This window comes from Podarcis melisellensis (assembly GCF_964234715.1).
Source record: "Podarcis melisellensis genome assembly, chromosome: 7".
In the NCBI taxonomy this organism is placed as follows: Eukaryota; Metazoa; Chordata; class Lepidosauria; order Squamata; family Lacertidae; genus Podarcis; species Podarcis melisellensis.
This window is the reverse complement of record NC_138539.1, coordinates 10,838,177-10,858,268: the sequence shown is the minus strand read 5'-3', so window position 1 is coordinate 10,858,268 and position 20,092 is coordinate 10,838,177. Positions and strand designations below refer to the sequence as shown.

Genomic DNA, 20,092 nt, shown 5'->3' with positions numbered 1-20,092 from the left:
CACGAATGTTTTGCGCAGCATGGGGCTCAAACCCACAACCATGAGATTAGACATCTCTTGCTTTACTGACTGAGCTGTGCGGTGTGATGTTATGCATTTTTTTTGCGTTCTTATATTGTAAACTGCCCTGGCATCCTTGGATGAAGGGCAGCATAGAAATTTAATTGGTTGATTAATAGTGATACTGACAGACATGGACCAATGGTCTGAGCCCCTTTTGTTTCAGTTTTGCTGGTTTTGTACTTCCCTGGATGACTTTCTCTATAGTTTTGGCAGTGCTATCAGTGTGCAAAGGACACACTGATCTCTCTCCTCCATCCTTTAATGCAAGTATAATGCATCCGTTTTAAAACCCCAGGCTTCTAGTCCATATGATGAGGCCATGTAGAGCTACTGCCAGTCAAGAGTACTTCCAGGGTAGGGAACCAGTTGCCCTCCAGATTTTGCTGGACTACAAAACATATGATCCATAAAGGTTGGCCATGTTGGCTGGGGCTGATGGGAGTTGGAGTCCACCAACATCAGTAGGACCACAGGATCTCGCCCCTAAGAGAGACAAAACTGGGCTTGACCTGAGCTGACCCAGCAGTATCAGTCTGTTCCTGCTCCAGACATTTTGATTTGCCTCTCCTAATTGCTTCCAATTTGGCGTTTCACTGCCAACTGGCTTATTAGTTCCCAACTAACACTTGATAAAGCACTCGCGAGATGCTTCTCCAAAATAGGGGGCCATGACATCTGGCTTACATTGCCTGTGTGGTGCTCTACGTGCTTTGGGGTCCCAGGTTGCATCTAAGCCTCACTCTTTCCTGCCCCCCTGCTAAAGATGAAACATTTAGCGAGTTCGCCTGGGTGCCTAGAGGCTTTCTTAATTAACGGGTGGCAATTGCTCAGAGAGACCTAAGCCAAGAGGTGCTGTTAGTGAATCATTACTATGCAAGATAAAGGCCTCAGACACATCCCATGTGGCACACACACACACAGCCACATGCCTGAGTTAATTGCCTGCGTTAATTACAGGCAGAGTGTTTATGATGACGCTCGTTCATTCTTCTTTTTAGGAAGCCTCCTTGTTGCCAAATGGTCCCACCTCATGGCGCCAATCACCTCACAGACATTGGGCCTTGTCAAGAATCTTCCCCTCAGCGCTCATCAATTCGCGACTGCTGGATCCTTCAGAGGTACTGCAAATCATCCCGTTAACTCAAACCCAGCCATATAAACAATCCCTGGCAGTCAGTCACTGTTGCAGATATTAATTTTGCTCAGTTTGGAGCAACTGGAAGCATAGGAACTGACTCCTTTTGTAAATAAAGCATTGCCCAAGACCCTAGGAAGATTATTCAGACTTTTACTGGCAATAAGCTTCAAAACAGAATTAAAACATCAAATGGACCCATATTAATACCCATACAATGTCTGGTGCTGTCCAGCACAGGTTCAGCATCTTAGAAAATATGAAATACTCCAAACAGACCTATAAGCAAAGGTCTCTCTCTCTCTCTTCACAGCCTTCATTGCCCTTAGGCTGTTTAATTTCCCTTCATTTCACATCCTCATTCCACTGAGTTTGGGATACAACGATTCAAAGGCAATTCCCTTCAAAATGGAGATTTTGCAACCCAATACCTTCATCACATGATCTAAGGTTACAACAAGTTAGAGCTCTAACTGAGTACAGTAGGCTACATTGCAGCTGCAGGAAAAAAAACACTGCACATTAGTCTCCATCCTCCATCCAAGCAGATAGCTACTGTCAACTGTGTTCCATTGATGACAGAGGGGGAGAGTGTGGAGAGATGGGTGGAGGGAATTAGGCAGGAATGTGGAAGGGGGAGGACCAGCCAATTTGCAGTAGAAGCCTGAGTGCCGAGAACAAGGAGAAAGGAGGGGGAAGTTCAAGGGAGAAGATGCAGACTGACAGCTGTAGCTCAGACTCAGAGGGAGAGCTACCGAATCAGATTCCAAACCACCAAATGTTCATCAGTGAAACCAGATGACCAATGAGCTGACTATGGTTGCAAGCTGTGGCAAGGGGGAAGGAGATGTCAGCAGCAAGAAGGTTATTAAAAAATTGGGATATTTTAGATCTAGAAGGTCATGACACCCGTTTTGGGTGGCATGGCTATCTTAATTATGGGGAAATAAAGGTGCATAGGAGTTTTTCAAATCATATAATAAGAAATGCTATATATAAGTTAGGGGGAAAATACAAAAGATATTTGGAACATAAAATCCCAAGATGGAACTCTCCACTAAAAGCAATCACTGTTAAAAAAAAAACACATCAAAGAGAACTGGATAACATATAACACAATATTAAGGGAGGATCAGGGTCAACTAATATTGATAAGCTATGAGAAAATAAAAGATCATTTTTCTAGTTGGCTAGATTACTTCCGGGTGAATGAAGTGTTCAGACAGGATAAGCAGATAAGATTTGAAAGAGAACTACTGAATAGTAAAACCAAAATCATCGCAAAAATGTATAGACTTCTTTTAGACTGCGAAATAATGGATGAGGAGGTTAAGGCTTCAATGATAAAGTGGGCCCAAGATGTGGGCCATCCAATTATGCTAAAAGAGAGGTTTCCCTTTTTTTCTAAGGAGGCTGGAAGAAAAACCCAGCTGAATGCATCTGAACATAACACATTGTAAGAACACTTCTGAGTTCTAACCTGAGGCCGCTGCTGCCAAGTCTTTGTCCCACTTTTCATTTCAAAGCCACTTCTTTGTACCAGAAATCTGTGCTATTTATCTTCACGCTCTTTCGCCCCACCCCTTATCTAGGCAGCCATCCTTTAATAACAAGGGGCGGCAAATAATGAGAGAGGGTGGAGTGTCTAATGGACTGCAGGAAGGAGGATAAACAACTTTGCAGATGACACACGGCTCCCATTACAATTTGGACAGTCTAATCACATTTACTAATTGCCCTATTGGACTGCATGTAATTCGCTAGGTAAGAAAGGAGGGATTCATAAAGAAATACACTTTTTTTAAAAAAAGCTCCCACAAACCACTACTGTAATGAATGTTGGATACATCATGTTCTGTTAGGTCTGTTCCCCCAAATTGCATGCTTTCCCAAAAGGATGAACACATGAAAACAAATAATGGATTCAAGAACTATCAATGGATAACAAATTCAGTTCTTGATGGTGTCGAATCCACTTTGGCATTGTCCAGGAAAATCTATGAAATGGCGATCAATAGTGCTCGCCTATAAAAAATTCAAAATCGAAACAGATGGTGCTAAATCTGAATCACAAGGCTGCAGAGCAGAACTGCTGGAAAATGGGCTCCTTGTTGCTTTGAGCTATGTAGCTTCTCTTTTTAATCTTTCTGTACCAGACTACTCCAGGAAACCCACAACCAGGGCGCAAGAGGGACAGGCCAATCCTGCGCATGCTTTCCTTCAAAGTAAGACTCTCTGAAGTTCAACAGAACTGCAGCCACGAATGCAACTACACTTTGACCTAGGGACATGGCTGGCACTGTGGTCTAAACCACTGAGCCTCTTGGGCTTGCTGATCAGAAAGTTGGCAATTCGAAACCCTGCAACAGGATGAGCTCCTGTTGCTCTGTCCCAGCTCTTGCCAACCTAGCAGTTTGAAAGCACACCAGTGCAAGTAGATAAATAGGTACTGCTGCGGCGGGAAGGTAAACGGCGTTTCCATACGCTCTGGTTTCTGTCACGGCGTTCCATTGCGCCAGAAGTGGTTTAGTCATTCTGGCCACATGACCCAGAAAGCTGTCCATGGACAAACACCACCTCCCTCGGTCTGAAAGCGAGATGACTGGACTTAACCATTCAGGGGTCTTTTACCTTTACCTTTTTATACCTTGACCTAAAAAAAACAACCTCACAATTGCTTACACAACAGTCCAAAGGCTGTTATCTACTGATTTGCACATGATCCACTGTTAAATCACTCCTGGAGGATGCAGTCAGATAACGCTACATGGGGAGTGTAAGATGTAAAAACTGGGGCAAGAGGAATAGGTTAGGATCTGCTAAGTGATATCTGAATGGGGTGGGGAATGTTTTAAATAAGAACATGAGGAAAACCCTGTTGGATCCAACCAAAGGCTCTTCTAGTTCTAGCTTTCTGTTCTCACCTTGGAATAGATCGCTTTAACTTCGATTATTACTCTTCTGCAATAATTCTCTGATTCTGAACTTTCTTGGTCTCTCACCTAGCTACTAAATCTCCCTGGTACAACTTTATATCTCACCCCGTCATATGCCATGATAACTCTGAGTTGTAAAGCCCCGGCATATATTCTGTTTATATGTGTGCATTTGTTTGGTATGTGTAGACAAGGACACACACTAAAAGTGCACCAGTGTGGGAGAAAGAATGTATTAGTGCAATTATTATTGTGTGGGTGTTAAAACCATTGAGGGGGCGGCAGCTATGAAGTGCTTGCAACAAAACAAGACAACATGCAAAATAATAAAGCAGAATAATAAAACCAGAGACAAATGGCGAGATAAAACAACAGCACAAAGCATGAAAACAGTCAGTTGTAGTAAAAGTGGTCATTAAAAAATTTCCTTAGGAAGAAATAGCACTATTCCAAAGCCAATGAGAGGGCATTTCTATCTTTTGTTTTTTCTTTTTCTTCTCTTTTCATTTTATTTTTGTAATTTCATTGAAACTTTAATAAATATTATTTTTTAAAAAAGAAAAGAAACAAAAACTGTACATCTTACAACAATCTAATGCAATACAAAAATGTGATGATAAAACATAACTTTAAAACAGGCAGCCTCCATCAAAAAAGTAACATTCAACAATCATTAGAATAGTATAAAATAATAATATCAACATATAAAAGTTAAACAGAAATCCATTCAACAGTTACAATAATATCTAAACTATAATCAATAAAACAACGGCAAGCCACAGTACATAAAACAATACAATAAGACACCCCCATGTATAAGACGACCCCTATTTTTTTAACCCAAAATTAAGAAATTAACTTGTTTAGCTTTGTTTTTTAAAAAAATGATATTTATTACTTTTAAGAATTACAAAAAAGGAAAAGAAAAGAAGAGAAGACAAGAGGGGGGGAAACAAAAGAGGAAAAAAAATACAAAACAATACAAAACACAACCTAAACACATTAACCTAAACACATTAAACTAAACAAAACAAAACCCTATCCCCAACCCTAACCCTAAATAAAACAAAACAAAAACAATTTAAAAACATACATCACACCTTTTCCATACTCTGTTTTTCATTCCCTTGTTTCCTCGACCTCCTCACACCTCCCTTTTTGTATTCCACTTCTATTAATTGTTTCAGCAAATCCTTTCCATCTTTCTCTATTTTCTATCATATTATAAATATCTTAACATATTTTTTAACCTTATTTTCCATTAAAACTAAAATACTTATATATGCTTAACTCCTTATAACATTTCTGCTAAGGCCATAAACATTGAGAAGCAGAGGGTGGCGCAAGGCAGGCGGAAGGAGGCCTTGCCTGATGGAGTCTCTCCCCTCACAGTCAACTCTTAATTATGTACCGTATTTTTCCATGCATAAGACACCGCAGCTGCCAATTGTCTGCCTACTCGCTGCCACCAACAGCCAACCCGCCCACTTGTTGCAGCCACCAATCGCCTACCTGCCTTGCCACAGCCACCAATCACCCGCCCAATCGCCGCTGCCAATCTCCTGCTTGCTGCTGCCATTAATCGCACCTCCCCCCCTGCAGTCACTAGCCGTGTATAAGACGACGCTCCATTTTTGCCTTTAGAAAAGCAAAAAAGCATCGTCTTATACACGGAAAAATACGGTAATTATCTTTGCCTGCATTTCTCTGCATTCCATTTCGCTCTGACCTTGCAGTTTACAACCCCCCTTCTCCCACCACCAACCCCCCCAAAAAAACATGCACACTTGTAACTCAGCATAACACCAATGCTGATAAACCGAACTGCCAAAAGCTTACGGCGCAATAAATTTGCTCATCTTTAAAATGCTGTTGTTGCTCTTTGCTGCAAAAGGCTAACAGAGCTACCCATCAATAAATTTCTTTAAAAGGGAGGTTCTGATCAGCCTCCCAAATGCCTGGAAGTAAGTCCTTTCAAACTCAATAGGACTTCCTTCAGAGTAGACATGCATGTCCAGAATGTTGCCCCAAAGGTCTAGCTTTGCAGCTGAACTATACCAGATTCAGTGGCACCTGTCTCTTTTCCTGCAATGCTTGGCACACAAGGAAGATGTTTTGCAATGTATCAGGTCCAAGCTAGTTCTGACATTTGTACAAGAATTTGGCTAAGCAATAGTAAGGCTGTATTTATAAACCTCCTTTTCATTCTGGGGGCCTTGGAGACCCAGTGTTTTCGGCAGATATGAATGGATCAGCTGTAGCTTTCTGCACAACTTAAGGGAGATTTGTACTGTCGAGTCCCAGAGAAACCATTATTTTATCATTTTGTCAAAGAACATCTGCTTTTCCTCGTGCAAAAAACCCCCACGTGAGATTAAAGGCTGGCGTTCCACCAGCTCAACTTGTGCCACCAATTTGGCTAATTGGAGCTGTTAGTCTACTTACTCTAGAGAAGCCTTATATTCTCCAGTGGAATTGTAGAGAGGCATCCCAAGAATACCGTATTTTTTGCTCTATAAGACTCACTTTTTCCCTCCTAAAAAGTAAGGGGAAATGTGTGTGCGTCTTATGGAGCAAATGCAGGCTGTGCAGCTATGCCAGAAGCCAGAACAGCAAGAGGGATTGCTGCTTTCACTGTGCAGCGATCCCTCTTGCTGTTCTGAGATTCAGAATATTTTTTTTCTTGTTTTCCTCCTCCAAAAACTAGGTGCTTCTTGTGGTCTGGTGTGTCTTATAGAGCGAAAAATACGGTAACTTACCCTGTAGTAAGACTGCTTAGTGTGGCTGCCTTATTTTAATTTCTGCTTCATGAACCACAGTACGATCTTATACACGCCTGCTCAGAAATTAGACCCACTGCCATCAATGGGAGTTACTAATGTACAGGGCATGTATTTGGGTCATATGTGTGCAATTTAAGGGAGAAATGTACTGGAGAAAGCACCTGATCCCCAAGGAAAGGGCAGTAATGTGCAAAAGAGAAAAGTGTTCTGAACGTCTCCAGCCAAGAACAATATGTGAGAAAGGAATTTTCCTCGGGAAAAAATGAAACCCTATGACATGTTAATTGCTACTTTGACTGCCTTCCAATTTGGAAAGCAGCCTCAAGAACAATCCAATGGTGGAAGGAGATGAGAGAAAGGATGGACCAATACAGGACAGTCGGGATGCATCTTCATAAAAGTCAAGTTCACTTAGTTGGTAAATTGACTTTGTGGGGAAACTCAATTTTTTTTAAGAAAAAAGAAAAAGATGGTACTATGGAAAAACTGGATGGAAGCAGGTATACTGACTTTGAACCAACTGATAGGTGAGGCAGGTGAATTTTACATGTACAGTCATACCTTGGGTCCCAAACACCTTCTGTTTTGGTCATAGCTGTCTACCGTCCCTTATTTGGCAGGAAACTCCCTTATCCCAGCGCCGTGTCCCGCTGCTATCCCTTATTGATGATGTCACTTAAATTTCCCGGGTTTCAAAGGAAGCAGCTCCTCTCCCTCCCTGCCGGCCAGGGAGGAGGGAGGCTCCAACTGTGTTGCTTGGCTGCCCAGCCCGCCCCCCCTCCACCCTCCTCTCACCAGCCTCGGCCCCGGGAGCCCCTCCCCGCTGAGACTGAGGAGCCTTGAGAGGAGAGCGAGGGCAACCATAGAGAAAGGAGTTCAGAGAGAGGAGGAGGCAGTGGAGGAGGAGATGCAGGCAAGTGTTCCAAGGGCTAACCATAGAGGAGGAAAGCGGAGGAAGAACCGCAAGCGCTTCTCCCATAGATTTGTAGTGGTAGATTAGCATAGACAGTCTGATCTGCGGGTTTACTTTGGGCACTATTCCCCCCCCCCCTCTTCTTCCCGCTCCACCTGATGGAACAGAGAGCTACAGATGGAGCATGAAAGAAAACATACAGAACTGCAGCTTCATCTTCATAGCTTGGACTTCGTTTTTCGCGAAAAAATGGTTGCTGCTTGTAGTTATTTAATTGCTGTGTTTCATCAGCTGGTGTCTTGAACAGCAACCTCTGGAAACGAAGGGCTAAAAACTAGCACTGCTCTCCAAAATGATTTGGTCCCTTTTAACTTCGTATTTCAGCTGGTTGACTCAAATCCTTTATTTTGGCTGCTGATCCTTTATTTTCGAGGCTGCTGGTCCCTTATTTTCAAATCTGTAAGTTGACAGCTATGGTTTTGGTTCCCGAACGCCGCAAACCATGAAGTGAGTGTTCCAGTTTGCGGACGTTCTTTGGAGCTTCCTGCAGCCAATCGGAAGCCGTGCCTTGGTTTCTGAAAATTTTGGAAGTAGAATGGACTTCTGGAAAGGATTCTGTTCGACTTCCTTTTTTTTTTTTTAATAGATATTTATTGGATTTTTTAGAAAAGAAATACAATACAATAAAAGTAAACAGTGTTGCTTTGTTTTTACAAAATTTCATAACATCCTTAGACTTCCTCACGTCTCCCGCTCCCACTTGCATCATTAATAAATTTTTGTCAAGCAAATTATCATCTTATTTCCAAATTTATAACCACTTATTTAAATACAATAAAAAGATTCTCCTACAAATTTTGTTTCTCTTAATCTCTCTTATCATCAAATTCTGATCTATTTTAGTGATGGCCAATTATTTGTAACCAAGCATCCTTCTTAACATTCCACTAAATCACAATGTTTTTGTAGATAAATCTTGAATTTCTTCCAATCTTCTTCAATCCTTTCTTCTCCCAGGTCTCGGATTCTGCCAGTCATCTCCGCCAATTGCATATAGTCCATCAGTTGCATCTGCCATTCTTCCAGTGTGGGTAGATCTTGAGTTTTCCAGTTCTTAGCGAGTAGTATCCTTGCTGCTGTTGTTGCATACATGAAAAATGTTCTATCTTTCTTTAACACCTTCTGGTCGACAATGCCCAGAAGAAAGGCCTCTGGTTTCTTGGTGAAGGTATACTTAAGTACCTTTTTCAGCTCATTATATATCATTTCCCAGAAGGCCTTCACTTTGGGGCAAGTCCACCAGAGGTGAAAGAATGTTCCTTCATTTTCTTTACATTTCCAGCATTTGTTATCAGACGAATGGTATATTTTGGCAAGTTTAACTGGGGTCATGTACCATCTGCATATCATTTTTATTACATTTTCTTTCAAAGCATTACATGCAGTAAAGCTCAGCCCAGTGGTCCACAACCTTTCCCAGTCCTCAAACATAATGTTATGCCCAATGTCCTGTGCCCATTTTATCATAGCCGACTTAACCATTTCGTCTTGTGTATTCCATTTCAGCAGCAAGTTATACATTCTTGAAAGTACCTTAGTCTTAGGTTCTAACAATTCTGTTTCCAACTTCGATTTCTCCACCTGGAACCCTAACTTCTTGTCACTTTTAAGGATTCTGTTCGACTTCCGAGGTACGACTGACTGTACATTGCCTTAAGAGATAAATATCATCTCTCGAATGCAGCCCAGGCTGCAGTTGCAACATTTACTTTGTTTGGACTGGCAGTTTTTACAGCTTCGGAGATATCAGAGACATTGGAACAATTGGTCAAATCTTTTGAAACTAAAAAACCTATGATTGCTTGTTATAGATATTTGGTATCAACGAATCAATTCAATACGCAGATTTTAAGAAATGAGTGGAACAAAGAATTGGAGGTTCCTTTGTCAACTAGACAGTGGAAAAGTGTTTAAGCTTCTGTAACAAAGGCATCTATGGATCTTAAATTATGACCTCTACAACAGAAAATAATATTTAGAATTTACTGGATTCCATTATGTTTATATAGAAAAGGACCGTCTAAGACAGCATATGGTTGGAGATATAATGAGGATAATGCTTCTTTGAAAGTTCTTTTAAATACGTGTTTTTACAATGTCCTTCGCTTACTAAGTTTTGGGAGAAAGTATTGGATTCTGTTAAAACAACTGTGCAGAAAAAGTTAAACATTTCAGAGGAAAATATTCTTTTGAATTACATGCATACAATATGGAATCTGACAAATGGATAACATAAATGGATCCTTCATGCCTTTACTATGGTCAAAAGACTATATTGATGCACTAGAAAGATAAATCTGTGGTCCTCTTCAATCAATGGATTGAGGTTATGACAACACGAAGTTTATGAACAGATTGCTTATAGATGTAGACTTTGCACAGACAAGTTAAGTGATACTTGGAATGCATTCATAAAAAATATAGTAGGTTGTAAATAATCATATATGTATTTCAATAATAATAATGTTTTATATACCTATATACTAGACAAGCACATATGGAATTTTGCGTATATAGTGACATATACTTGCATATATAGCATATATACTTTTTTACCTCATTATATTTTATTGGTTATTCACTTTTTATTTCCATTTTATTTTGATCAATTGAAATATTCTCTCTCTATCTCTCTCTATATATACAGTGGTACCTCTGGTTACGAACTTAATTCATTCCGGAGGTCCGTTCTTAACCGGAAACGGTTCTTAACCTAAGGTACCACTTTAGCTAATGGGAGCTCCCACTGCTGCCACGCCGCCACCGTGCAATTTCTGTTCTCATCCTGAGGTAAAGTTCTTAACCCGAGGTCCTACTTCCGGGTAAGCAGAGTCTGTAACCCAAAGTGTTTGTAACCCAAAGTACCACTGTACATAATTCACTTAGATATTGAGGACTGAGGGACCAATTTCCCTAGACCAGGGCTGGGAAATCTGTGGTCCACTCTGGCCATGCTATCTGCAATATGGCATTTAGCAGGAGTGCCATCTTGGCCCCACGACTGTGAGTGCCCAAGACTGTGGGTGCCATGCAGCATGCATGGCCCTGGCATCAAAATTTGTGGGTGCCTGGCCCCTTCATGGGGAATTTTGTGGGTGCTCAGGCACCCAGGGCCCCAGGTTGGCACCTATGGCATCTAGCCACAATGACGTTCTTCTACCCATGCTGTTCTCAGACAATGTGCACATCCGAATGCCAGTTGCTGGAAATCATGTGGATCTAAGCAGTCTCAGAACCTGCGTTCGACTGAGCAACTCCTCCGGTCGAGCCTTCATTCTCTCCTCCAAAAATAATTAATGACCTGAGCCTCTGATAAGGCTCCAAGCACGTTCCCATTCAGCAGAGTTTCAAAGCAACAGAAGTGATGAGATTTATGAGCTACATCGCTAAGAGTTTTATTTCTAGCTACGCAGACAGAAAAGAAACATCCTCTCTCTGTGAAAGCAGAGAGCAACTGAACAACAAAGGAACAGGAAACCAGTAACGTCACCTCCATCTCCCATCTTCCGTGAGACTTCCAACAGTCTGGAATGTCTCTGGAATGCAAAACAGAGTTTTGTGACTCCAAGGGCACTGCACGGTGGCAAACAGAAGCTAACAATCAGGACTAGGATTGAACAGCACCCATTTATTATCCCCCTCCCCAATGCATTGTGGGTGGGCAAGGAAGCACAATGTCACCTTCCTTGCATGCGCTAGAACTCCAACCGAACCGCTAAATGAGCAAAAAGAACTGTGATGTTGCAGCGCTTGAGATGCAAGTATGAATCAGCCTAGAGAGCCTCCCCTCCCCTCATCCTGACAAAAGAAAAACAGTCTCCCTAAAGTATTGTCCGGATGAAAATACAGCATCAGATCATCTTCTTGGATCTGATTGCTGGAGATAACAGCAGGAGCTAGAAAATAATAAGTACAGTCACACAAGCAAGGAAAAGACAACCAGTTCATCTTTGGGGCTGTTGTTGTTGTTTTAATTAAGGAAGCCCAGCTCTGTAGAAGAATCACATTAACCCCCTGCTGATCTCCTCAGAAGAGACGGAAGACAAACAAAAATTCAGAACATAAGAAATGAAAGTCGGAAGATGCAACAGAACAGAGGTGAGATAATGGGCTTTTATGGGCTTTGAGCGTGCAATATCTGTATGGAATATCATGGAGCTCATTCGTCCGCTGAAGACTTCTGCCAAACTCAAAGCTTGTGCAGGCAGCAAAAGATTCAACTATGGAACTCGCTTCTGCAGGAGGCCACCAACTTGGAAAGCTTAAAAAGAGGATTGGAAAAATTTGTGTAGGATAAAGATAACAATGGCTACTAGTAAGGATGGCTCTGCACAGTAGGAGACAACAATGTTTCTGAATACCAGTTACTGGAAACAGCAGAAGGGGAGAGTGATTCTGTGTTCAAGTCCTGCTTGTGGTTTCCCACAGGCATCTGGTTGGCCACTGTGAGGAAAGGAGGCTGAAGTAGATGGGCTATGGGTCTGATCCTGCAGTCTCTCCATATGTCTTCGCACATCCCCTGTAAGAGATGCCCTATTACTGACTTTGTATTTTAAGTGAGTTTTCCCCCCTGATACTATGGTTAATCTTAACTGATTTCACGATGTATATGTATCCCTATTGTACACAGCTTAGAAACTACAGCATTAAGCAATATATAAATTCAAAGAAATGAATACACACCCAATCAGGTTGAGATGAGAAAGTGGATTGCTCCACTTCTGATACAGGCGACAGAATACCATTTTTGAATTCTCCCTGGGTTGTTGTTTTTTTAAAATAAACCCCTAAAACTCCCTACAGGCATAAAGGTAGCACATCAGTGGGAAAAACACAGCTGATCTTGCTCCCTCCTCTTCTACTTGCTAGGAGCTACTGTTCATCTGGTTTTTGGGATTGTTTTTTCAAATCAGAGGAGCATTCAAAAACATGATTCCCCCACCTGCAGTCTGAAGTGGAACTGTCCGTCCTACTGTTTCTTTATTTACCATCATTTTCAGCCTAATTTAGAAGGGAAATTGGGGAATAGCTTCATGTTGGCAAATGCCGTAGGCTACTAAGTCTCCAGCACTGAAGTTGGTTGAATAATATTTGTTAGATTTGGAAGAGCTAACAAAGGGCAGTTCAGGGATCTCTGGGGAGACTGATATGAGCCCTGGGGAATATTACTCGACAGCTCTGGCTTATAACTTTCCCTTGTGAAAGCAGTCCATGAAATTGAAGTGCTCACTGCACTGGAAAACCACATTGCTTTTTTCCACCTGTGTGAAGGTCCCTAATTGAAGGCCTGCTTTGCTAGGCCAATGCCCGGAAATGGAATCTATTTTCAATGCTAGATGCAGCATTCCGTAGAACAAGGCTTCTGACAATGCCAGGATACTGGAGTGTAAAAAGGCTGTGCCTCTTATAACAATAGGGATGCGGGTGGCGCTGTGGGTTAAACCACAGAGCCGAGGACTTGCCGATCAGAAGGTTGGCGGTTCGAATCCCCACGACGGGGTGAGCTCCCGTTGCTCTGTCCCTGCTCCTGCCAACCTAGCAGTTTGAAAGCATGTTAAAGTGCAAGTAGATAAATAGGTACTGCTCCAGCGGGAAGGTAAATGGTGTTTCCGTGCGCTGCTCTGGTTCGCCAGAAGTGGCTTAGTCTTCCTGGCCACATGACCCGGAAGCTGTACGCCGGCTCCCTTGGCCAGTAAAGCGAGATGAGCGCCGCAACCCCAGAGTCGGCCACGACTGGACCTAATGGTCAGGGGTCCCTTTACCTTTACCTTATAACAATGCAAGATGGCTGCTGATCTGTTGTAACTCAGAACTGCTTTTGAAATTTGTGATGCAATTATAAGCTAGGTTGGCAGGAGATGAGATGGAGCAACAGGAGCTTACTCCATCATGTATCAATAATTAATAATAATTATAATATTATATATATGCACATAATGCTGGACGTTTTCCATTTATCGAGAAACGCCCAGCAACATTTCAAAACTCTTGCTGTAGCATGGAAAAGTTTGGAACGAAAAGATAAAAAAAATAATCCAGAGGTCTAAGCAAGTGGGAAATTATTTGACTGGCTGCAGCACTGGAGCATAGGCTTGCTTAGTCCTTGACTGAAAGATCAATAAATCCAAGCCAGCTCAGCTCCGATGGCAGTAATGCTCCTGCGACACATCAGGCACATCAAGGAATCTCTCCAACGGCGTAACTTGCCACAAAGGGCCGCCTCAAACCAACAGTAGCAGAGGGACTGGGCAAGCCAGCTGATTGGCCAGCAGCCAGCCAGCAGGAGCTCAAACGATGTGTCAATGCCAATAATATTTTGGCTTTCCAGATACTTTGATGCTCTTAGATTTCAGCCAATGTATCATTTTCTAAGAACATAAGATGAGAAGAGCTTGGCCAGGCCACCCCCAAAGGTCCTCCTGGTATATACTGTTTCCAAGAGTGGTCTGAAGCTCAACATCAAAAAAACGAAGATCATGGCCACTGGTCCCATCACCTCCTGGCAAATAGAAGGGGAAGAAATGGAGGCAGTGAGAGATTTTACTTTTTGGGGCTCCATGATCGCTGCAGATGGTGACAGCAGTCACGAAATTAAAAGATGCCTGCTTCTTGGAAGAAAAGCAATGACAAACCTAGACAGCATCTTAAAAAGCAGAGACATCACCTTGCTGACAAATGGTCCATATAGTTAGAGCTATGGTTTTCCCAGTAGTAATGTATGGAAGTGAGAGCTGGACCATAAAGAAGGCTGATCACCGAAAAATTGATGCTTTTGAATTATGGTGCTGGAGGAGACTCTTGAGAGTCCCATGGACTGCAAGAAGATCAAACCTCTCCATTCTGAAAGAAATCAGCCCTGAGTGCTCACTGGAAGGACAGATCCTGAAGCTGAGGCTCCAATCCTTTGGCCACCTCATGAGAAGAGAGACTCCCTGGAAAAGACCCTGATGTTGGGAAAGATGGAGGGCACAAGGAGAAGGGGACGACAGAGGACAAGATGGTTGGACAGTGTTCTCGAAGCTACCAGCATGAGTTTGACCAAACTGCGGGAGGCAGTGGAATACAGGAGTGCCTGGCGTGCTCTGGTCATCATGGATCACTGCCTTGCCATGGCGAAGGGGCTTGAATAACTCAGAGAAGCTATGAACTATGCCGAGCAGGGCACCCAAGATGGACAGGTCATAGTGGAGAGTTTTGACCAAACGTGATCCACCTGGAGCAGGAACCGGCAAGCCACTCCAGTATCCCTGCCAAGAAAACTCCATGGACAAAGACTTCACCAGCATACTGGAATCTAACTTTCACACAACAATGGCAAACCGTCCTGGAAAGATGGTTGAAGGTGAGGGGGCGGCAAGTTGCAATGAATGTGTTTCCTGGTCAAGAAGGAGGGGGGGAGAACCAGTTAAATATAATTGTGCCACTGGTTATAGCAACTGGCCTCCGCAGAAGCAAGGAGAAGAAAATTAAAACCAGGGAATTGCAGGTTGCGCATCACAAACTAGATAGGTCATGGATGGTCTCTATCATTAGAAAGTTTTTTTTAAAAGAAAAATAAGTTAGACTAAGACTTTCAGAGGGAAGAACAGGAAGGAACCATCAAGCCTAGATGACAAGATGTAATTAAGAGCGCATTGCTGTCTTTCTCCCCAGTTCCTGCGGTGACATCATCCCTCTCCTTGAATCACTCTTCTCCAACCTGGTGCCCTCAAGATGTTTTGAACCACAACTCCCATTACTGCTAGCCGGCAGAGCTGTGCAGCCACCAGAACATCTGGAAGGCATCAGGTTTGGGAATCCCTTGCATAAGCTCATGCAATAGTCGGTTCCTGTATTGCCTGCACATTGTGGATGCTGCTGATAATTGGTCCTGTGTCCCTCTAGTAATGTTCACAACAGGAAACATGGACAGGCCTGCAAATGAAAAGGGTCCAATATGCAGACAGGGACACAGGCATGCACAGAGTGCTCCCCCACCTGTGTGGGGATCCTGGACAATCAGGGATCCTGACTGGGCAGAGCAGTGGTTTCTCCTCAATGCTGAACATGCACATTGTGAGCACATCATCAGAGCATAAGAAGATCAGGCCAGTGGCCCATTTAGTCCAGCACCTTGTTCCCACAGTGGCCAACCAGATGGGAAGCCTGAAAGCACAAGGACACTACCCTGTGGCTTCTAGCAGCTGGTCTTCAGAAGCATTACTGTCTCCCACTGTGCAGGCAGCCCTCATGGGTAGTAGTCATTGGGAGCCTTGTCCTCCACTGGTTTCATCATCTTCCAAAGAAGGCATGTCCAACAGGTTGGTTGTGATCTACTGGTTGATTGTGGGGCGTCCCTGGTCGATCTTGGTTGATCATGTGATCCTGATTGATCTCTCCCCCAAAAGAAAACTCAACAACTTTGGTCAATCCAATGGGTAGATTAATGGCAGTTTTTTCATAGTGGGGGTAGATCGCAGTCTCTTGGGAGTTGGACATCCCTATTCTAAAGCCATCTAGGTTGTTGACCATTGCTATCTCCTCTGGGAGTGAGCTCCATAGTTTAAATATGAACGGATTAAAGAATTATTATTATTATTATTATTATTATTATTATTATTATTATTATTATTATTATTATATTTATTTATTCATTTATTTATTTATACCCCGCCCATCTGGCTGGGCTTCTCCAACCACTCTGGGCGGCTTCCAGCAAAATATTAAAATACAGTAGTCTGTTAAACATTAAAAGCTTCCCGAAAGAGGACTGCCTTCAGATGTCTTCTAAAAGTCTGGTAGTTGTTCTTCTCTTTGACATCTGGTGGGAGGGCGTTCCACAGGGCGGGTGCCACTACCGAGAAGGCCCTCTGCCTGGTTCCCTGTAACTTGGCTTCTCGCAGTTAGGGAACCGCCAAAAGGCCCTCGGCGCTGGACCTCAGTGTCAGGGCAGAACAATGGGGGTGGAGACGCTCCTTCAGGTATACTGGGCTGAGGCCGTTTAGGGCTTTAAAGGTCAGCAGCAACACTTTGAATTGTGCTTGGAAATGTACATTCAAAGAAGAACATTCCTTCATCTGTCCTGAATCTTCATCCCACAAATGTTCGTGGCAGGGTGGGGAAGTTGTCCGGCCGTCTTGCCAAAGGCAAGGTGGTTCTTTTAAATGAGATTCAGAAGCAAAACAAAATACACAAAAGGGTGAGAAGATTAAAGGTTTTGTTCCCAAACAGCAGGCAATACGTACATACCAAGCAAGCACTTCAATCTGCCACTTGGAAGCCCTCAAGAAGTGGTGAAGCGACTCCCCCAGGTAGCCTCAGTTTGCACGGCCCTGCGGCCGATCAGTCCATGCACGAGCTTCAAAGAAACTCTGCCCAAACCGTCCGATTTTACAGGTAGCCTGTAGATTGGCTACGTGCAGATCCTCCACTAGCCACCCCCTCCCAATGCCTCACTTTCTCAAAACAATGTCCAACATCAAAGAAGGTAGCCAACATTATCCTCCACAGCTGATTAAGGCAGCTTGTGGGGGTCTTCACCTCCTCCCAGCGTTCTCAGGACATTGAAGGCTGTTCTCACACCGTCCAAAAACTTAAGAAGAGAGAGGGAGGGGGAAGAAACAGAGGCAGGAAGGGTAACCATGTCAGATCATAAACTCCCCGATACAGCTTTCAGTCTTTCGGGTGCATTTCTCATATACCACATGACAATAATAGGGGCTTTTTTAGCCGGAACTCACTGGAACTCAGTACCAGCACCTGTCAGGTGGGCACCATTGCCATTATAAGAGTTCATGGTGAGTTCCGACATCTCTTTTTCTCGAAAAATCACTGGCAATAATACAGCAGCACTGGGAAGCATCACGGAATGACTAATGAAGCAGAACGATCCAGTATAAACCCACCACTTAAGCACTATTATTGCATCAATTCATAGAATCATAGAACTCTAGAGTTGGAAGGGACCACGAGGGTCATCTAGTCCAACCCCCCTGAATGTTCGATGTTTTATTACATTTTTATATCAGCCAGAAGCCTCCCAGAGTGGCTGGGGAAACCCAGACAGATGAGCGGGCTATAAATAATAAAATTATTATTGTTATTAATGCATGAATCTTTTGCCCTATGTGGGGTTCGAACCCATGGCAAGGAGATTAAGAGTCTTGTGCTCTACCAAGCTGAGCTATTACAATATTCAGTTGTTGCAGAACACACACACACACAAACACACACACAGGAAGTGTCTGGTGGGGCCCTAAAAGTTTCCAGGGTTCACAGATTGCTGACTGCTGTGATAGAAACATAAAACTGGGGAGGCGGGATGGAGCGGAGCCCCTGGAACCCTGAACTGCAGGGCTCCACGCTGCAACAAAAGGTTGCAAGTTTTTATACCCCGAAAAGCTCCAGTGACAGCACAGCACTCAGCTATCGTGTGCCTGACTGCCAAGTCCCCAGGAGCAGATTAGGTAATCGCCCTCCTCAATATTTCATTAGCTGTAAATTTCTACTATTCCCTCTTGGTGTATTGAAATGTGCTGGGAATTGCTGTTTCGATATTATACCAGGGAAGAAAAAAAAAGGTTGACCCGTTAAGTAAGCCATTTAGAGTATTTTATTACAAATCCCATAAAATGGGCTGGCAGAGGGGGGGAGAGAGAGAGAGAGAAATGTCCGCCCAGAAAAGACTCTCAGAGACTTTAAATCTCTGGCATGCAACCATCTTTGAAATGCGCCCCTTTAAGAGACAAAGAGATAAAACAAGAGTTATAATCAGATGCTGATATATATCTGCAGGTTCAAAATGTAGCAATGTAATGGCCACAAGGAATCATTGTCCCTTCAATCCGCCGGAGCCTGTCTTGCATTCAGGGAATGAGTCCCTAACTCACCAAGGGTTTGAGACCCATTGGCTACCCTCCCCTGGTGTCAGGCTTCGGTGAATCGAATCCCTCCCTTGGTGGCAGTAAATAAGCAGATCAAAAGAAAGGAACATTCTTACCAGTTAAAGGTAAAGGTACCCGTGACCATTAGGCCCAGTTGCGGATGGCTCCGGGGTTGCGGCGCTCATCTTGCTCTATAGGCTGAGGGAGCCGGTGTTTGTCAGTAGATAGCTCCTGGGTCATGTGGCCAGCATGACTTCTGGCAAACCAGAGCAGCACACAGAAACGCCGTTTACCTTCCCGCCAGAGCGGTACCTATTAATCTACTTGCACTTTGACATGCTTTCGAACTGCTAGGTTGGCAGGAGCTGGGACTGAACAACAGGAGCTCACCCCATTGCAGGGATTTGAACCACTGACCTTCTGATCAGCAAGCCCTAGGCTGTGTGGTTTAGACAACAGTGACACCCGCGTCCCTTACCAGTTAGTTTCTTTAATAATCACAGCCACAGATAAAGGAATGCATATCTCTCTAGAAATGGCATTGCTCCCAGTACATGTTCACCCCCTGCGTCCCCAATTAATCTACGTCACTCCTACGTTGGGTAATCTGATCTTGTTGCTACTGCACTTTCTGTTCTATCACTCTCAAATTCCATCTAGTCCAGGGACGTCCAATTCCCATGAGGCTGCATCTACTCACAGTGTAAAAAAACTAGCAGTGATCTACCCATTGTCGGATGGATCAAAGTTTTTGGACTTTTTCTAGGAAGCAAATGAATGAAGGAAATGGAATATATGAATGAATGAAACTGAATGAGCATTGTGATATACACAGAACATAATCAAAAGTCGATTATATAAAACACAGTTTAGGGTCCTGAATCCACAATCAAATAGTGGACCCTAATCTGATGGTCAACTTTTTGGCTAGGAACCAAAAACTGCTGAGCTTTTTTGGGAAAGGCAAAGTTGTTCAGCTTTTCTTAGGAAGCCAGAGTGGTTGAACTTTTTTTATGAAAGAGTAGTTGTTGAGCTTTCTTTTTCTTTTTCCTTTTTTTTGGGGGGGGGGAGGAGAAGAATCATAGAGTTGGAAGAGACCACAAGGGCCATCGAGTCCAACCCCCTGCCAAGCAGGAAACACCATCTTTCAAGAGATCCCTGAAAGACCAGAGATCTACCAGGAACACACCTCAATCTACTACTAGATCGTGATCTACCTGTTGAATGTGCCTGATCTAGTCTTAGGCGAAGGGGGTCAGGAATGCTGTCCAAGGACACTGAATCTGCCAGCTGTCCCTCTCCTGGTGTTCCCTCTTCTAGCTGTTCTCACCCAGTATTTC

At 43.3% G+C, this 20,092-nt stretch overlaps 1 protein-coding gene and 1 long non-coding RNA gene across 3 annotated transcripts in view; both read right to left on the bottom strand.

Annotated features, from left to right (window-relative positions):
• Window positions 1–20,092, bottom strand: part of KCNQ3 (potassium voltage-gated channel subfamily Q member 3) — a 154,758-nt gene that overhangs the window by 49,847 nt on the left and 84,819 nt on the right. The gene's annotated exons all lie outside the window — the stretch shown is intronic.
• The window catches only part of LOC309374256, a 28,407-nt gene continuing 26,560 nt past the window's right edge, over window positions 18,246–20,092 (bottom strand). The window contains exon 3 of the long non-coding RNA XR_014170458.1: window positions 18,246–18,604. This is a non-coding gene — a long non-coding RNA (uncharacterized lncRNA). The remainder of the gene's footprint in view (window positions 18,605–20,092) is intronic.